The sequence below is a fragment of the Tachysurus fulvidraco genome, chromosome 4 (assembly GCF_022655615.1).
Source record: "Tachysurus fulvidraco isolate hzauxx_2018 chromosome 4, HZAU_PFXX_2.0, whole genome shotgun sequence".
In the NCBI taxonomy this organism is placed as follows: Eukaryota; Metazoa; Chordata; class Actinopteri; order Siluriformes; family Bagridae; genus Tachysurus; species Tachysurus fulvidraco.
The window spans coordinates 31088399-31109086 of NC_062521.1; positions in this window are offsets into that span (position 1 = coordinate 31088399).

A 20688-nucleotide genomic window follows, 5' to 3' on the forward strand; every position below is an offset into this window, starting at 1 on the left:
GTAAGGTACCTCAGGGTTATCAACACCCACAGAGTTTGTTTGTGTCAACAGGTCAAGCAGTGTTTCCAACTCACGATCGTATAACATAGTCAACAAAGACAATCAAATACTCATTTCCATTTTGGAATGGAACATGGACAAATTCCACTCCAGTGTATTCCCAAGGCTTTGTTGGTTCAATTGGAATCATCAAGCCTGCAGGTTTTCTTTGACTTGGCTTAGTAAGCTGGCACAGGGCATGAAACAACATCTACATTTACATTTACATTTACAGCATTTGGCAGATGCCCTTATCCAGAGCGACGTACATAAGTGCTTAAATCTCTAACATTGAATACATTAATGCTGGTTCACTAGGTTACATACTTAAGATACCATGAGTTTAAAACATCTGTTCAAAGTTAATGAAAAAGTGTCAAAGTTTTTTTTTTTTAATCTTTTTTCAAAAGATAAGGAAAGAAGTGCTAGTTGAAGTGTTTCCTGAATAAGTAGGTCTTCAACCGCCGCTTGAAAATAGCCAGTGACTCAGCTGTACGGACCTCTAGGGGAAGTTCATTCCACCACCTTGGTGCCAGAACAGAGAAGAGTCTTGTAGTATACTTGCCTCTTACCCTGAGAGATGGTGGAACCAGTCAAGCAGTACTGGTAGATCGGAGGTTGCGGGGTGTAGTGCGAGGAATGATGAGGGCTTTGAGGTAAGAGGGAGCTGGTCCATTTTTGGCTTTGTAGGCCAGCATCAGTGTTTTGAATCGGATGCATGCAGCTACCGGAAGCCAATGGAGGGATCGCAGCAGCGGGGGGGTATGCGAGAACTTTGGCAGGTTGAAAACAATCCGGGCAGCTACATCTCTCTTTATATCTGCCACCATTTTTGGCCAAAAGGACCTCTGTCTCAGCCTAGCCAAAGTTTTCGTCACACCAAGATGGACCGCCATTGGGTGGTCATGGTAGTATTGTAATACCGAATGCCACATCAGAGTAGGCACAAAAAGCTTAAGCTGTTTCATAGGATTCAAAGTACAAGCTGCCTTATGATCCTCGAAATAAAGAAGACTATCTTGAACAACGTGGTCCTCGTCTGTCCCACCCTCTTCAAGACTTTGGAGAAGATCGCTGATCACTGGATCATCCTTTTGCATTTGCCTCACTTGCTCCTTGTCGGTTACCATGACTGAGGAGAGACACCTTAAATCCAAACCACCTATGACTGCATGAGCCGGCAGATTGTCAATGGGGTCAACACTTTGCGACAGCCGGTTACGTGACAACGCGTCAGGTATGCTATTCCGTACACCTGGCTTGTGGACGATGGTGAAATCAAAATCCTGTAGTCGTAAAGACCACCTAGCCAAACGACCAGAGGGATTGTTCGACTCATCAACCACTTCAGACTATTGTGATCTGTATAAATAGTAACATGTAGGCCCTCAACATAGGGTCTGAAATGTTCCATAGCCCAAATTACTCCTAAACAGTCCTTCTCAGGTGTAGAATATGACCTTTATGATTTGTGCAATGTTCTGCTCGCAAAAGCAACGACAATGTCTCGCCCCATGCCCCCAAGTCACAGGCATCAGTATGAATGAAAAACAGCGAGTGAAAGCAGGGAAGCACAGAATGGGCTCAGAGATAAGGCAACATTTTAAGAAATCCATCGCAGTTTGGCAGTCATCATCCCAGCCAAAAAGAGTTTCTTTCCGGGTGAGTTTAAAGAGAGGCTCAGCTTTTTGTGCATAATTTGGAATGAATCGACTGTAATAGCTGGTAAGTCCGAGAAAACCCCTCACTTGTTTTACATTTTTGGGTGTTTTGAAGTCAGTCACCGCTTCAACCTTTTTTGGGTCTGGATGCTCAAATGTTGGGGACGCAATGAAAATGTCATCAATATAGACAGCACAGCACTTATAGATCAAGCTGGTGAGCACATTGTTCATTACCCTCTGAAATGTGGCTGGAGTGGCATTACAGAGACCAAAAGGAAGAACTGAAATAGGCCACAGTGTGATATGAAAGCAGTCTTTGGTCTTGAATGCTCATCCACCGAGACCTGCCAGTACCCTCGCGAGAGATCAAGGGTGGAAAGATATCTCCCCTAGCCAAGAAATCCAACGATTCATCTACCCTGGGAAGTGGGTAAGAGTTTTTCAGTGTGAGATTATTAAGGCCTCTGTAATCGACAGAGAACCTAGCAGTTCCACAAGGCTTTTTTGACAATTACAACAGGCACAGCCCATGGGCTCGAAGAAGGTTCAATAATGTTTTGCTCCAACATCAACTGAATCTGTTCCTCAATTATTTGTTTCTTAGCTGGAGAGGTACGATACGGTGGGAGGTGGACAGGTTTAGCATCACCTGTATCGACGTGCTCAGCCATAGAGGTGTGACCTAAATGTCCATCAAACAAACTCCAAAAATCTTTAAGGAGACTCAACAATTGTTCTTTGTGTCATCTTTGCAGACAAGCCAAGTCAACCTTCTCCTCTAGTATAGAGGGGCAGACATCCAAGAACATCAGGCTTTCAGCTTCAGGAGCCCTTATCTACTCAGGCAGAGCCTCATTACAAAGTTGTGGGCTACTTTCACCCACAGTCACGGTCCTTGAAGGGATATGAATGCTTACAGAAGCACGCAACATGAAATCCATCCCCAAGATAAGAGAAGAAGAAAGATTAGGGATAAAAAAAAACGGTGGTAAAAATGTTGTCCTTGGAATGTTTAGCCACACAATGCCAGTGGGACTATAAGCAGTGTTGTTGGCTGGTGGAGCAGTCCATGGCTGAACTTTCTCAAGACATTTTACAACTTCAGAAACCATGTTTGCATGGACCCCTGAAATTGGGCCCCTGAAAGCTTTGAGATAAGCCTTGTACATTTTCACTTCTAGCACATGTATAGATGTGGCCTTTTAAAAAGACCACATCCGGCAGAAAAATGCCGTGAGGACTTCCGGCATTCTGCGAGAGCCTATCGAAGGGGGGTCAAATGGTCGGTGCGGGAAATTCAAAAACCTGTAGAGGGCAGTTGTGTTTCATGTAGGCTGACGAGTCGACAATATGTATTATTTTCTTTTGCCGGTTACATAAACAGTCACATCTGCGACCATCTCCGCTGTCACGGCTGGGTTTTTGGTACCGCTCGATGCTACTTTGGATTTCCTCGTGTTTAAGTCATTATTTATATATTTTATAAAATACAATGTTATCTAAATACAATATGTGATGCTGAGGGTTTTTTTTTTTAATTAAAAATAAGCTCCAGTTCATGTTTTCTTTTTAGTCTGATTATTTGCATTGAGCATATCGCAATATAGAGGTTGTCCTTATGTAGTTATGTACTAATTTAACATTTTTTGTCTGATGATTTGCCATTGAGGCATATGGCAATAGAGAGATTAACAGCCTGCGTGGCGCAGATCGATTGACACATGAGATCAATGCTCTCGCGGAACTTTTATGTCATAGATTGATTTGTCTGCACAGTGCTGCATGCAGTCAAATACATGTAAACAATACGCCTGTTTCATTACATTCAGGCCGAATACAGATGCCCCTACACCAGAGGCGGCTCTACACCTTTTTTAGGGTGGCTTCAGCCCCCATGTGTGTGATCTCAGCCACCCTAAAACTATAAGGATCATTTTTACTTTCATAAATAAACAATAAAAATGACATTAAAATGCAGAACATGTCATCGATGGTCAAGAAAATTATTTATCAGTTTGATCCAAGAGCGATTTTTTTACTTTGCTTTTACACGCGTGTTGTAGTCTTTCAAAAGTGCGTCTTCAGCTGTCTGCTTTATTTGAACGGAAAAGCACAGGTACGCGCAGCGTGCACGCGCAGTCAGAGCTGGAGGCGTTTATCTATAACGTTAATCGGCGGAAAGAAGCAAAGACGGCAACCAAAAGCAGTGAAATGTCACTATTCTTATTACCAGAGTTGTCATATAATATATAATATAGAACTCTTCTTGTTTTAAATTCTCACTGAGGGCTAAAACCCCCTAAAGAAGAAATCCTAGAACCGCTCCTGCCCTACACTCGTAATATATTCATTTATTAAAGAAAAAAAACGGCGTCACCCTCATGTCCATGTGTACATGTGTAAAATAAAATATGAATTATTAAAAACATAATTATGTATTATTTATGTCTCCCCGCAGTCTTTATTTTAGCTGCTTCATAACATTTAGCCTTGATATACCACTGACACAACCCCCAATACTAATCCATCTCCTCTCAGGGATTCAAAAGAAAACCTGTTTTTTTCCTGTTTTCACCATGTTGTGGGGTGATTGCAGTTACTTTGTTTAATACAAAGCACAAGCTTTTTCTTGCAGTTACTTTGTTTAAATGCTATTTACTGCATAACTTAAAAGGTATTTCAGATGAATGTTTATAACTTATAAAAAATGGGTCAATATTGCATAACTTAACCCTCCTGCAGACCTTGTCTGAATTCCTATGCAAATTAGGAGCGCCGAGTCAACTTGACCTTGTCTGTTTTGACTGCTTACTGAATATGATAGCCTTTTTTGTCTAACTTGTTTAAAACATATTACCATATATTTTGCAAAAAATGTTGTAATATTTGGTATAATAAATCATTAATATGCAAAAATGCCTCATTTTCTAGTATATAAAAAACAGAAATTTTGAATTATTTTTACTCTAGAGGCACAAAAGTTAATGTACAATTACAGGCTGGTATTTTCCCTTATGAAAAAAAGTGCAATAAGAATTCTTGGCCGAACATACACACCGCGTGTCATCACAATAAGACATTTTTTGGCTTAGATAGAAGACACTTCCTGTTTCTCTGAATACGCCATAACTTAGTCGCCTCGCCATGGCAGCATCGTTCGAGATATCAAAAATCCCTTCACAATTTAGCAATGTCGCAATTAACAGTGCAATGTCGCGGCATCATGTTGACTACTTTTAGAGTCAATCGCATGAATGTCCTAGGAGGAGTATTTAAAAGTTCATCACATGCAACTGTTGTGACTGACACACTTCCTGGCGCCTGTTGGTGGCATTTCTTGTTTCTATATTAGACATTTCTTGTTTCTCTGAATTCGCCATAAATTCGTTGTCTCGCCACGGCAGCACCGTTCGAGATATCAATAACCCCTTCGGAATTTAGCAAGTGCAACGTTTCACCATCATGTTCACCACGTTTGGTGTCAATCACATGAATTCCCTAGGAGGAGTATTTAAAAGTTCACCGCATGCACTTAAAAAACAATCCAAAATGGCCGACTTCCTGTTGGGCGAAGCTCATAGTTTAGAGCGCGAAAGTTGTTCGGGTCGATGAGATCTATATGCGTACCAACTCTCATACATGTGCGTACATAATTGCCTGATCTGTGCACAAATGTTTGTTTATTCATTACAGGGGGCGCTACAGAGCCCCCCTGCCACGCCCGTATTCCAGCCTTTGGCCGAGCCTAGCATCGTACGACTCTGATGTGTGTGCCAAATTTCAATAGTTTTCGAGCATGTTAAGGGGCCCCAATTGGCCAATGTGTGAAAATAAATAAATAAATAAATAAATAAATAAATAAATACATACATACATACATACATACATACATACATACATACATACATACATACATAATTAATAATAATAATAATAATAATAATAATAATAATAAACCCGAGCAAAAACAATAGGGCTTTGCACCATCAGTGCTCGGGCCCTAATAATAATATAATAATAACAACAAAAAATTGAATAACATGGTTTAGACTTGTTAAGTACAAATTTACGATCAATACAGAACACAGCAGTGTCTTAATGAAATTAAAATTAGCCAGTATTTTTGCACCTGTAAATGTATAAAACGAATGCAATACAGAAGGCATTGCAAATAATTGATTTTAGAGATATTTCTATAAATATCTCTAAAATAAATGATTAAAGTAACTTAATAAAATCTCTTAATGTCACTTATGTTATGTTATGCCTAACTTGAACTGTGATTTCCTTTATATTTTATATTGCTATTATTTGAGTAAATGTAGGCAACATATAATAATAAGAAGAAGAACAAATGTTAATTTAAAAAATCCCATAGCCAACAGTGTTTCATAGTCTTTATAATTATATTTTATCGTGGATGTTTTCTCACAATTCTGATATAATGTGAAGTAAAATAAAAAATATAAAATTTTTAAATGTAAATTAATAATATAAACATATTATACAATCTTAAAAAAACTTTGAGTGTTTAAAAGAAACAGGGTTCTTATGCGCCACCTGGTGGATATTCTGTGAAGCGAAACACATTAAGGTGATTGCTAAGATAGCCCCCCCCCCCCCCCCCACCCCGAACAGAAGTGCAGAAAGCCACGGGAAACTGCGGCACTAATTGGCGAATGCCGCGGGAGTAGACTTTCGTTCTTAGAGGCCACATCTGTATCGGCAGCCGACGCCTGTAGACGGCGCTGCATTTCAACAGGAGGAGCAAGAACATATGGTGTAGAAGAAGCAGCAGGTATAACTTTTGGAGGTAACTGAGTTGCAGCAGGCATCATTAAGTCTTGTGTATAGTGGTCAATAATACCTTTCTGAAGATCAAGGGACTCATTTAGGCACCTCATCATAACCTCATTTTTCATTGACTCCACCTGCCCCTCTAGGCCATCAGCAGATTCTGGAACTCTGCCCCTGTATTGGAGCTCAGGTTTCAGATTGGTTACGTAGGTCACTCACTTTATTAACCCGTTTGGCCATAATAACAAGGTCAATCTTTTTTTTTAGCAAAATAAACAAAATCAAAACAATGAATCAAAAAAAAAATTCCAACTTGCATCAGTATGTGAATAACACTGTGGTAAATGTAAATATACCCAACAATACCCTATGTGAGAAACTAATAGGCAATATATGAATAAATGAGGCATATACTCAAATATCTCAGTGAAACAATAACAGTGGGAACAATTTCATAGCTAAGGTTAAGTTCAAAGTCTCTCAACATAAAGCAGTCTTTTTCAGTCTAACTTTAGCAAGTTGCTGTGTAGTGTCTCAGTTGAATAAACACAAAGTTATTCTGTTCCGTATCTGAAAACCACAAACAATTCCAGAAAGAAAGCAAATGACTCTAAATGCAGTTCAAAATAGGATAAATCCGATGCAAGAAAAAAGTCTCGTGTCCACTTTGACCAGTTCAACATACGCAGTTCCGTAGACGGTTTGAAATTCCTACGAACAGTCAAAGTTCAAACATAGCAAAATGTCAGAAAATTACCATGACTCATTATCATGACTCTCAGTTCATGTTGCACATTAGATCCACAGAAATCTGTTGTCGCAAATCCACAGAAGCATGACGAAAAGGGCATACAAATTAGCAAAACAAAATGTCCACTACCGTTGAGTAGGCCACATGCAGGCTTTGCAGGCCTCAGGCACTCACAATACCGTCAACATCGTCCGTTTTTTAAGTCTTTATTTATATAGCATATTTACAAACAGCCACACGGCTGACCGAAGTGCTTCACAGTGCGTTTGACATTACACATAAACTTAAAATACACATATACACAATAAAATAGAGTTCTAAAAGCTAAAATAAGAATTATTAAAAAAATAGAAAAAAAAAAAATAACCAGTGATATAAATGATATAAATAATATAAATATAGGACCATATTGAATCCGGAGTGGCCGCTGTGTGCTACTGCTGCACTGCTATCTTGGAATGTACATATGTACTGATGTTGATGTGTTTGCTATGAAGTGAGCACAGATGTCCACAGAGGAAGAGTTATCTCGAGTTTCATTTCGAACTGATCATCCACACCCATTCGAAATGAACCATGCATCTCTCGCTAGCCAAATCCACTGATGATGGCTGGGAAGCCTTGGGAAAATGGATGTTACAGGTTACTACGGATTCATGATTGGGAAAATATGACGTAGGTCTGAAGATTCTGAAATTGCCCTCTAGTGACCAATATCCAGAATCCGATTACAGGCCAAAAAAAGGCCCAATATTAAAGGCCCTTAAAACCAGAAGCTATATCAAGTATAAGACCAGTGTTCAACTCCCTGTTAAAAATGGAGTTACTGTGCCATGTGAGACGTCTCCTGTGTTAACACCACTATTCCCAGTAAAGAAAATATGAGCTCCAGGGGAGCCAGAGGAGTGAAGATTTATAAAAGGTTTAAAAGCAGTTAATGATTCTGTTATCCAATGAGCACCAAATGTCCCAAATCCATACACTATCTTGTTCTGGATTCCAGCAGACAGTGCATGTTTTTCTGTTGTCCATTTGGCCAATGCATTCTTTAGTGTACCGGTACACCCAAATAGTCAATTTTGTTTTGCATTTTCTTTTAAAGTTAAAGCTTATACTTTTACATGCTTATGTCAGGGCTATGGTGAATCTCCCACAATCTACAATGAAGCACTAAAGAATAAGCTAACAGTTAACTAACAAATCTGTGTTGCTTATTTAAGTAGATGATATACTTATAGCCATACCAACTAAAGAACATAAGTAAAAAACAATATTACATTTACATCATTTGGCAGACGCCATTATCCAGAGCGACTTACATTATCTATTTTTTTTAATAAACTGAGCAATTGAGGGTTAAGGGCCTTGCTCAGGGGCCCAACAATGTTTCCCCTTGGTGGATCTGGGATCAAACTCACAACCTTCTGATTTGTACCCCAACACCTTAACAACTAGGCTATCACACACCCCAATAAATTTGTCTGTCACCTAGCTAAAGAGGGCCACAAAGCAAGTCTGTCAAAACTGCAATTTGTTCAACAAGAAGTGAAGTTCCTAGGACATCTAATTTCAGCAGAAGGTACAGTAAAAGACACGAGTCGAACAGAATAGAGGCAATTCAGAAAGTTCCCAAACCAGTTACAAAAAAACAGTTAATGTCTTTTTAGGCATGCATTCATACTGTAGGATGTTCATATCCAATTATGCTGTTTTAGAGGCACCACAGAGTGATGTTGCTCATGGACAAGGCCTGCAAGCACACAGCAAGGTGACGTGGACTGAGACTGCAAATGCTTCATTTATAATCAACTATAATCAACTCTCTCTCACAGAACAACCTTACAACATTAGAAGGATTCGGCCATTTTGTCCACACAGACTGCTCAGGTACTTGTTCAATCTCTTGTCATTTCTAGACTGGATTACTGCAATGCACTGCTGGCAGGTCTACCTATGAACGAAATCTGTCCTCTGCAAATGATCCAAAATGCAGCTGCCCGGCTTGTTTTCAACCTGCCATACCACCCCGCTGCTGCGATCCCTCCACTGCCTTCCGGTAGCTGCACGCATCCGATTCAAAACACTGATGCTGGCCTACAAAGCCAAAAATGGACCAGTTCCCTCTTACCTCAAAGCCCTCATCATTCCTCGCACTGCACCCCGCAACCTCCGATCTACCTGGCACCAAGGTGGTGGAATGAACTTCCCGTAGAGGTCCGGACAGCTGAGTCACTGCCTATTTTCAAGCGGCGGTTGAAGACCTACTTATTCAGGAAACACTTCAACTAGCACTTCTTTCCTTATCTTTTGCATTTTAAAAAACAAACAAACAAAAAAAACACCTTTGACACTTTTTCATTGTAACTTTGAACAAATGCTTTAAACTCATGGTATCTTAAGTATGTAACCTAGTGAGCAGCATTAATGTATTCAATGTTAGATATTTAAGCACTTACGTACGTCGCTCTGGATAAGGGCATCTGCCAAATGCTGTAAATGTAAATGTAAATGTAAGATCCCAACCAGTCTGGCTCATTCAACAGAGACAGCCCTTTTTTGATGTCTCTGAGAAATTACATGCTGCTAGATCAGCCAAACTGTCATCCCATCTTCATCCAACTTGACCTTTCAGCAGCGTTTGATACGGTCAACCACAAGATTCTCTAATCCACCCTCAGTTATTTTGGGATTTGCGGCTCAGCATTGGAATGGTTTGCTTTATACCTTGAAGGACGCTCATATCAGATAAGATGGAGGAGAATCACATCTGCTCTACGTAGACTTTCCACTGGTGTCCCTCAAGGCTCAGTACTTGGTCCTCATCTTTTCTCCCTGTATACTCACTCTCTTGCTGAAGTTATTTCCTCACATCCAGAAACAACATCCAGACATCCCAGTTCACCAAACACTCTATGACCATGAGCCCTCCAGATCTGCTCCTTTACCTAAGAAAAGCTATTCATAAAAAGCTAGACTAAACAAAGGTGTTTTTAGCTTGGACTAAGACAGAGTCTACAGCAGGGGTGGGCAATTAATTTTTACAAGGGGCCACATGAGAAACCTGAATTGTGTCAGAGGGCCACACCAATCATAACTTGAACTTAATTCTGCCGAACTTAACGAAATTTCCTCCATTGTAAAATGCACTAAATTGTATATTTTGAATAGCTGGTATTGATAATCAGAAGAATAAAACTATTCTGTAAATATTTCTATAATGTGAAATTGTCGTGTGAAGGTCAAATTCATTCATCCATTCATTCATTCAAATTCATTCATCCATTCATTCATCCATTCATTCATTTTCTACCGCTTATCCACTACCTCCGGTCACGGGGAATCTGTGCCTATCACAGGCGTCATCAGGCATCAAGGCAGGATACACCCTGGACGGAGTGCCAACCCATCACAGGGCACACACTCTAAAGGTCAAGTAAGAAAACAGAAACAATTATTGAATCAGTGCAATTTATTTTTAACTTGTTAATCTCCACAAACAATGAAAAACGACAAACAACTTAAAAAAAACCTAATTTGACCTCTTCAGTGAGAATAATCAGTCTGTTCTGGGCTTGAACAAGGGCATTGAAATCTGGCTGAATATCTGAGGTGGCTATGCGAAGGACAGCTGAGACGTGGTCATTAGTGATAGAGAATCTGTGTTTGGATTTGTTGAACTTCATCACTGAGAATGTCTGTTCACATACATAGGTAGATCCAAAGAGGACTAGAATCCTCTAGACTAGAATTTCCGGTGCATCCCTATAATTTATGATTGGCCTCACGCGGGCCAGACAGGGACATACTTTTCTAAACATACAAAGGTTTTATTTGGTGCTCCCCACTATGTTTCTCCATATACAGTATATGCTGCTCCTTGGTGCAATCATTCATAAACAAGGTATTTGCTTCTATCGTTCTTTCCTTATCCTTTGCATTTAAAAAAAAAAAAAAAACCTTTGACACTTTTTCATTGTAACTTTGAACAAATGTTTTAAACTCATGGTATCTTAAGTATGTAACCTAGTGAACCAGCATTAATGTATTCAGTGTTAGAGATTTTAGCACTTATGTACGTCGCTCTGGATAAGGGCGTCTGCCAAATGCTGTAAATGTAAATGTAAATGTAAATGTTATGCTGTTGACACACATATATGTTTCAGCTAAGTCAGATGTGAGTCAACAGCTTAATAAGATTGAAGATTGTGTGAAAGACAGTGGATGCTTACTAACTCCTGCTTAATTCTGATAAGACAGAAGTGTGTTTACTTGGACTACAGGCAGCCAGAAGTAAGCTATCTGTCTTTCTATTTCATCATGTGTAGGAGTAAGACTGTGTATTCAAAAATCACAATCACTAAAATCCCTTAATGAACAGAATAACTATCAGAATAGCTGTGTGGATGTGTAGTTTGAAGTTGTAAGAATGCAGCGGTTTGGATAGTATTGTCCCTCAGTCATATTTGTCACTGGGAGTGGTGATGCATAATCCACCTTTTGTACAGGTGTTAAACCTTAATATAAAACTTGTTTTTCCTGCTACTGAACTTCTGTTGCTACACTATTCAACACATATTCAAATGAAATGCATTTATCTTCAAATATCCACAAACATGTATGAATAAAATCCATCTAAAATCTTTTCCTAAAAAAGTCTTAGTAAACTTCAAACAGTTCCTAAATCAAGTCCTAACAACTCTGAACCAGGCAAAACACCGATACAGTCATAGGCACACTGCATGAACACTTGGTTGTAACTGGAAAAGAAAAAACATTTCACTACATGCCCTACTGTGTATGACTGTTTATGCAGTTGAGTTTTATTTACATTTCTGAAGGCTCCATATGAGACGGTTTATACGTGTAAGTATATCAATAAAAGAGGTCATAAAACCTGGAAATTGCACATTGAATTTTTATTTGAAAATTGGCAGACACAAACTGATCATACATTAACAATGCATCTGTTTATGCATACAGTCACAGCAAGGAGCTGCTTGAAGACTGCAGAGAACTGCTGGACCAGCCAAAGTTGGTGTTATTAACAATAGACAACACTACAGTATCTTCTTGGTGAGTTAGTCTTCTGTTAACTACAATTACTTTAATAAAAATGAATAAATATATGAATAGGTAACATACACTTATCATTTTATTATGAACACAAGTGTATTATTCAGAAATATAAATGTATTTTGTAACGTATTGTATGTTATACATATATGAGGTTATGAGGACATCTAGTGGTCATCTGCTACAATGACATCCAGAGTTCTGTTACTGAAGTCAGGAAAATAAAGTTATGTGAAGGTGCAGCAGCTCGTGTTCATTTGTCTGTCTAAAGAACAGAACAAGGTGTCAGAATAAAACTGATATAAACACAGAAAAAGAGGATGGCACAGTTACAGCCACCACCACCAATGTTGATTCTGCAAAGAAATCTCTCAGAAAATTGGAAGAACTGGATACAGAGGTTGGAACTTTTGTCGCTAGCTAGCGGACTAGCAGAGAAGTCTGAGACAGTGCAGTGTGCTACATTTCTGCACGTGGCCCACATGGCAGGGGAAGAGGCCATAAAAGTATGGAATACATTTGAGTTCTCAGAAGAGGAGAGAAATAAAATACAAGTACTAAAAGACAAGTTTAAAAATTACTGTGAGCCTCATAAAAACCTACCATACCTCAGACAAGTGTTTTTCACAAGATCGCAAGGGCCTGCAGAAACAATCGACATGTACGTCACTGATCTGAAAAGCAAAGCAAATGACTGAGTTTGGTGATCTGCACCATTAATTAATTTGTGATAGGATTGTTTGTGGCATAAGCGAGGATCAACTAAAAGGCAGAGGGATCTCACAGTGGACAAGGCCATAGACATTTGCAGGGCCAGCGAGATCACGTCGAGTCAGAAGAAAGCACTCAATGATGAAGTAAATGTACACAAAGTTGAATCTATAAAGCCAAAGAAAAGAGACACCAAATCATAGCAGATGTCAGTGATGAAAAGGGAATGCAGCAGAGTACAGAAAATGTCCAGTCTATGGGAAAACATGTAAGTCTTATAGGAAGAAAAATCATTTTGCAAAGATGTATAATGCCAAAGACCTGCAGAGTCAGAGTAAAAGAATGCACATGATTGAACAAGATGGTAACATGTTTATTGGTACAGTAACAGTGGAGGCCCTCACGACCAGACTGTGTAACAGTTTCTTCCCACAAGCCATCAGACTTCTTAATAACCAAACTGAACTGGACTGAGCACAACATACACACATCATCTGTATGGACTGCACACACCTACACCACATACAAACACTTCTAATATATATCTATCAACTTGTTTACACGTTGCTTACATTCATCAAACTGTTTACATGCTGTTTTGCACACTTTTTTACTTTTTTGCTCTTTGCACACACTGTCTAACATTTCAGTCATTTTGCTCATACTGTACAATATTTCAGTTGTTGCTGTTTTTGCACAATCTTATACACTCTCTCAGGGACCTGCTGCTAAGAATCTGTGTTCATTGTAGTATTACTGCAAGGAAAATTGTCTGAACTTACAGTATTTACATACAGTATGTACACTGGGTGGCGCTTTTTCTGTTTATTGTCTTTTTTTAACTTTTTTGTCTGCACTGTCTTTTGTCCTGCACTGTCTTGTCTGTCTTATCTATCCTGTCTTGTCTGTCTTGTCCTGCAATGTTTACGCCAGGTTGCACAGTTGCACTTTACATGGCTAGGACTAAATTACTAAGTTCTATCCCTGTCTTTGTTTTATGTAGCACCTTGATCCTGGAGAAACGTCTCTTTTCACTGTGTACTGCAATTACTATATATGGTTGTAATGACAATAAAAGCTTCTTGACTTTCTTTACTTGAGTGGAAAAAGTAATGTCCATCAACTCAACTTCTTACTGTACCCTCAAACTCAAACGACCTAGATGCAATGATTATCAGCATAGACGCTATATTCACTAGCACATTAGACACTGTTGCCCCAGTCAGATTACAGAAGGTTAGAGATAAAACACTTGCACCATGGTATAATAGTCATACTCACACCTTCAAGAGGGAGACCCGTAACCTCGAACGGAAATGGAGAAAAACTAAATTAGAGGTTTTTAGAATTGCGTATAAGGACAGTATGTCCAGCTATAGACAGGCTCTAAAAGCTGCTAGGGCTCTGAGCACCTGAGCAAACTCATAGAAAATAACCAGAACAATCCCAGGTTTTTATTTAGCACAGTGGCTAGTTTAACAAAAAAACAGAAATCTGAACACACTATTCCATCACATTTCAGTAGTGAGGACTTTATGAGATTCTTCACTGATAAAATCGAAAGTATCAGGAATAAAATAGGTGACGCTCAACATACGAGAGCAACCAGTGACACAATCTCACCTAAGGCTTTACACAGCTTTACAAGTACAGGACAGGAAGAGTTAGATAAACTTATTACTACAGCTAAATCAACAACATGTTCACTAGACCCCATCCCAACTAAACTACTGAAAGAAGTGTTACATAAAGCTGGTGAGCCTCTTCTTAATATCATTAACTCCTCGTTATCTTTAGGTTATGTGCCGAAGTCTTTTAAGTTGGCAGTTATTAGGCCACTCATCAAAAAACCTAACTTAGATCCTAATGAACTACAGACCTATCTCACACCTTCCGTTTATGTCTAAAATACTAGAAAAGGTTGTGTCTGTTCAACTGAGCTTCTTCTTACAGGAGAGCAACATCCTTGAAGAGTTTCAGTCAGGTTTCAGGCCCCATCATAGCACAGAAACTGCACTTGTTAAAGTTACAAACGACTTGTTCTTAGCTTCGGACCAAGACTGTATGTCACTATTAGTTCTACTTGACCTTAGTGCTGCATTTGACACTATAGACCACAACATTCTTCTAGATCACTTACAAAATTATACAGGTATTCATGGACAGGCTTTAAGCTGGTTTAGATCCTACCTGTCAGAGCGATACCATTTTGTAGAATTAAATGGTGAATCCTCCAGTTCATTACCAGTTAACTATGGGGTCCCTCAAGGATCAGTTCTCGGACCTCTGCTTTTCTCTATATACATGCTTCCATTAGGGAACATTATTACAAGACATGGGATTAGTTTCCATTGTTATGCTGATGACACACAGTTATATATCTCATCAAAACCAGATGAAATAGTCACAGTGTCCAAATTAACTCAATGCCTTAGAGAGATAAAAGACTGGATGAGCTGCAACTTTCTATTGTTAAACTCCGATAAGACAGAAATACTACTCATAGGTCCAAAAACCAGTACACAGAAACTCTCACAACTTAACTCCCATTTAGAGGGATGTACTGTTACTAGTAGCTCGACAGTGAAAGACCTGGTGTTTATTAGACAGCAACTTGTCTTTTAAAAATCATATCGCCCATACTACCAAAACAGCCTTCTTCCACCTTAGAAATATCACCAAGCTAAGAAACATCCTGTCTGTATCTGATGCTGAGAAGCTAGTTCATGCCTTCATGACCTCAAGACTGGACTATTGTAATGCATTACTAGGCGGTTGTCCTGCATCTTTAATAAATAGGTTACAGTTAGTCCAAAATGCAGCTGCCAGAGTTCTCACTAGGACAAGAAAGTATGACCATATAACCCCAAGTTTATCATCTCTACACTGGCTACCTGTTAAGTTTAGAATTGACTACAAACTGCTGCTACTTACGTACAAGGCTCTTAATGGTTTAGCTCCCATGTATCTAACTAGTCTTCTAACACGTTTTAATCCTTCATGCTCTCTGAGATCACAAAACTCAGGACTTCTGCTAGTTCCCAGAATATCTAAGTCTACTAAAGGTGGTAGAGCGTTTTCGTATTTAGCTCCCAAACTTTGGAATTGTCTTCCTGATAGTGTTCAGGGCTCAGACACACTTTCCCAGTTTAAATGTAGATTAAAAACTCAACTCTTTAGTCAGGCGTACACATAATACATCCTATAGTATCATGCACTAGTACATCAGACCGGCACATTTTTATGAACAGCAGATATGTTAATCCCTTTCCACTGCTTCTCTCTTTGTACCCATCCCGAGGCATCCAGACATTGTACCAGCCCCCAACATCCTCTGTGGGACGAAGCCTTTGGACGTCCACTGAGCCGAGGCCGACTCTAAGAATCCTGAGACATCTCCAGTTAGATTCTGTGATACTAAGGAGATCCATGATCCTTACACCAATACAACATTTAACTGACTGTATATTACAATCACACCCCCAGTGTCACCCATATGAGGATGGGTTCCCCCTTTGAGTCCGGTTCCTCTCAAGGTTTCTTCCTTTACCAATTTAAGGGAGTTTTTCCTTGCCACTGCTGCCTGAGTCACCTCAGACTTGCTCATAGGGGAATAAATACATACACATTGTGAACTATATACATCTAATAATAACCTAGAATTTTTATTCTGTCAATTCTTATTTCTTTTATTATTCATTATTTCCTTTATCATTAATTATGTCTAAATTCTTCTCTATGTTTATGTTCTGTAAAGCTGCTTTGAGACAATGTCTATTGTAAAAAGCGCTATACAAATAAACTTGAATTGAATTGAATTGAATCAAATAAAGAGGCTGAACAATGGGTCGAGACAATCCAGATAAACAAGAATGATGTAAAAGTGAAAAAGTGAAAATATCAGTGATATTCTCAAGGATTTTGACAATGTATTTGAAGGACTAGGATGTTTACCCAGAGAACACCACATACAAATGTCAGACCAGTTGTGCACACACCAAGAAGGATACCTGTAGCTCTGCGAGAGAAAGTGGTTGAACTACAAAGACTGGAGCAGATGGGGATCATCGCAAAGCAAACTGAGCCAACCGAATGGGTCAACAGCATGGTAACTGTAGTCACATTAAAGAAAATGTGCATTTGTATGGATACTAAAGATCTCAATCCGGCAATAAAAAGAGAGCTTTATCCAATGCTGACAGTAGAAGATGTGGTCTCAAGAATGTCAAATGCAAACTTTTCTGTGTTAGACGCAAATCAAGGGTTTTGGTAGATAAAGCTGGATAATGAAAGTTCAAAGCTTTGCACAATGAACACACCAATTGGGCGATACCATTTTCATAGGTTACCTTTCGGTATATCCTCAGTATCAGAAGTCTTTCAGAGATCCATAGCACAAATGATAGAATGACTGGAAGGTGTGTTAAATTCAATTCAAGTTTATTTGTATAGCGCTTTTTACAATTGACATTGTCTCAAAGCAGCTTTACAGAACATAAACACAGAACAAAAGGTTATTATAAAGAATAATATAAAGATTAATAGAATACACAATTTTTAAAGATTAATATTAGATATATATAGTTCACAATGTGTATGTATTTATCCCCAATGAGCAAGTCTGAGCTGACTCAGGTGACTGGGGGGAGGAAAAACTCCCTTAGATGGAACCTTGAGAGGAACCAGATTCAAAGGGGAACCTCATCCTCATATGGGTGACACTGGGGGTGTGATTATAAAAATACAGTCAAACAGATGTTGTATAGATGCAAAATATCACATGGAGTTCACATCTTTTTAGTATAGCAGAGTCTAACTGTAGGTGATAGATCTCTAGATGCCTCAGGATTCGCTGAATCAGTCTCATCTCAGTGGAGGTCCAAAATCTTCAGCACACAAAGATGATCGGAGCTGGAACAGTTTCTGGATGCCTCGGGATGGGTAGAATGTCATCTATAAATAATATCATAAAGAATATCATCTGTAAATACAGTATAATCGATGACATGCTGGTGTGGGGAGCCTCAATTGTAGAGCATGATGAAAGGCTAACAAAGGTGCTGTATTGTGCAAAAAAAAATTGTAATAATTAAACTCAACAGAAACAAGTGCAAAATAAGAATGACAGGGATCAAATACATAGGACACATACTGAGTGCTCATGGAATGAAGCCAGATGAAGAAAAGATGAGGGCAGTGACTGAAATTCCACCACCACAAAGCAAGCAAGAACTGCAAAGATTTCTAGGAGTAGTGCAATATCTGGCAAAGTTCATTCCCAGTATGTCTGACAGAGTGGCACTGGGAGGATGCTCAACAGCAAAGTTTTGAAAAACTGAAATATTTGGTTACTCAAAATCCTACTTTAAAATTCTTTGATGTGAACAAACCGGTCACAGTGTCGGTCGATTCCAGTCATTGCACGATCTATGATGCCAAGATCAATACAGCCATAATGGACATTTTGAGAGGAAAACAGTCATGAAGATAGTCTGTTATTCCAAGCAAATAAGCTCATTGTTCCAAATCAGCTAAGACAGAAAATGTTCAACAAAATACATGAGTCACACCTGGGAATTGTCAAATGTAAGGTAAGAGGCCTTTTGAGACATTTTGTACTGGCCAGGTCTGTCGACACAAATTGAGGATGCAGTATCCAGATGCGCTACCTGCAATGAAAACAGGAACAACAATCAAAAAGAGCCAATGTTCCATATGATGTGCTATGAAAAAATAGGTACAGACATTTTTTCCAGTAATAGTTCAGCATTTCACTTATGTATGAATTACTTTTCAAAGTATATTGAGGTAAAATTACTCATGGACACGACAAGCTGTGGAGTCAACAGGGAAATGAAATCCATCTTTGCAACACATGGAATTGTGGATATACTGTAGTAATATCTGACAATGGATGTCAGTATGCTGAATTTTCATGTCTTGCAGAAAATGGGGATTCAAGCATGTGACTTCACATGCACAATTTATCACCTGCACAATTACTGATGGGGAGACATCTCAGAATGAAGCTGCCTACAGTACATCATCTGCATGATGACATGGCTAAATACTTACCTGATCTGCAACCTGGAGAAGGAATAAGGATGCAAAAGGTCCTCCACTTTGACCAGGAAGTAAGGCTTTTTTGAGCACATTTGTAATAACAAATACAAAATTGTTATGTAGAATGGAGAAGACCATGGTTATCAGACCTTAGCTCATAAATTGTTTTGTAGAATGGAGAAGACCATGGTTCTCAGACCTTAGCTCATAACTATAACTTGTTATGTAGAATGAAAAAGACATTGGTTCACAGACCTAGGTCCTGAGAACTAAGGGGAGGCAAATCCATAAATGGGCATATGGGAAAAAGGTGATGGGCAATAAGGGGAAATTAGGTCAGTGTATTTAGAAAACATAGGAGGTGATGCCGATAAATAAGGTGATATGGCACCTGGGACTCCAAGAAATACTGGGAACCAAAGAGGAGGCTAGGAGCGCCAGGGTATATATTGAGAGGATATCTGGGGCTCGGGGGTGAAGGGGTGTGTGTCAAATTCTTCTGCCCAAATTCTTCTGGCACGCATTTGTGCGTGTGGTGTGTGTGCGTGTTTTTTATTTTTGCAAGAACATTTCGAGAGTTTTTGTTTTTGATTGATTTTTGCATGACATGCTCTTTTTGGGGTTTTCATATGTTACTTTCAACTTGCCAATTTCTCTTAGAGAGTTGTTGGCTGATTGACCACAATAAAGAAGTTTGCTCATTCTCATCCAGGTCTGAGGAGTTTTTTCAGTGTTTTTTGTAGTAATTATAGAGTTATCAGTTAAGTTTAACTAAAACAGTCTTTAGTAACCAAAAAGTTTAAGAGAGGAGGACACCCTGCGATGTGTCGACTTGGAGACGGGCTCTGAGTTACGACAAAGTCTCCTGATGGAAAGCTGTTCAGATGAAATTGCAGACATTTAAGAAAAACAAAAGAAACAGACTCTTCAACATTTGAGAAAAGCGTTGACATGGATACTGATAGTCAGCAGTCGGATGTAAATGCTATAGAAGGGGACAGATGTTTCTCTTACAAAGCCCTGCAGTTATTGGACAGTCTTTCGGCTACTCCAGAGCTCCCAGTGTCATTATTTCCCAGTGTGACCGTTCCTTCTTCTGGTTAAAGTTCAGTATTTTATTATATATCCTCTCAGTAAGTTTTTCCTTGTCCCCATTATATTTATCATTAAGGATAAGTATAAATTTTGAACTTTGTATATTTAGTAAAATTTTATATTTCTGTAAAGCTGTTTTAAGAAAATGTCCATTGTTAAAAGCACATGAAGTGAATTTAATTAACCGCTCAGGAAGGAAATGCATTGAAGCAACATTTGAAGACAACAGCCAAAAAAATGCATGGTTGCAAATGAGTCTTCTGTATTGACCCAAAGAAAACCTCCAAATATCTGGCAAAATGGCTTAAGGACAATGTCGAGGTACTGGAGTTGCCATCACAAAACCTTTAAAAACAATCTGTGACAAAATTTTGGTGCATATCTGAAAAAGTGAGTGCAGCATGGAGGCCTACAAACCTGATTGAGTTACACCAGTTATATACCAAAATTTAAGTTAAATTAAGTTAAACAATTCAAAGGTAATGCTACCAAACA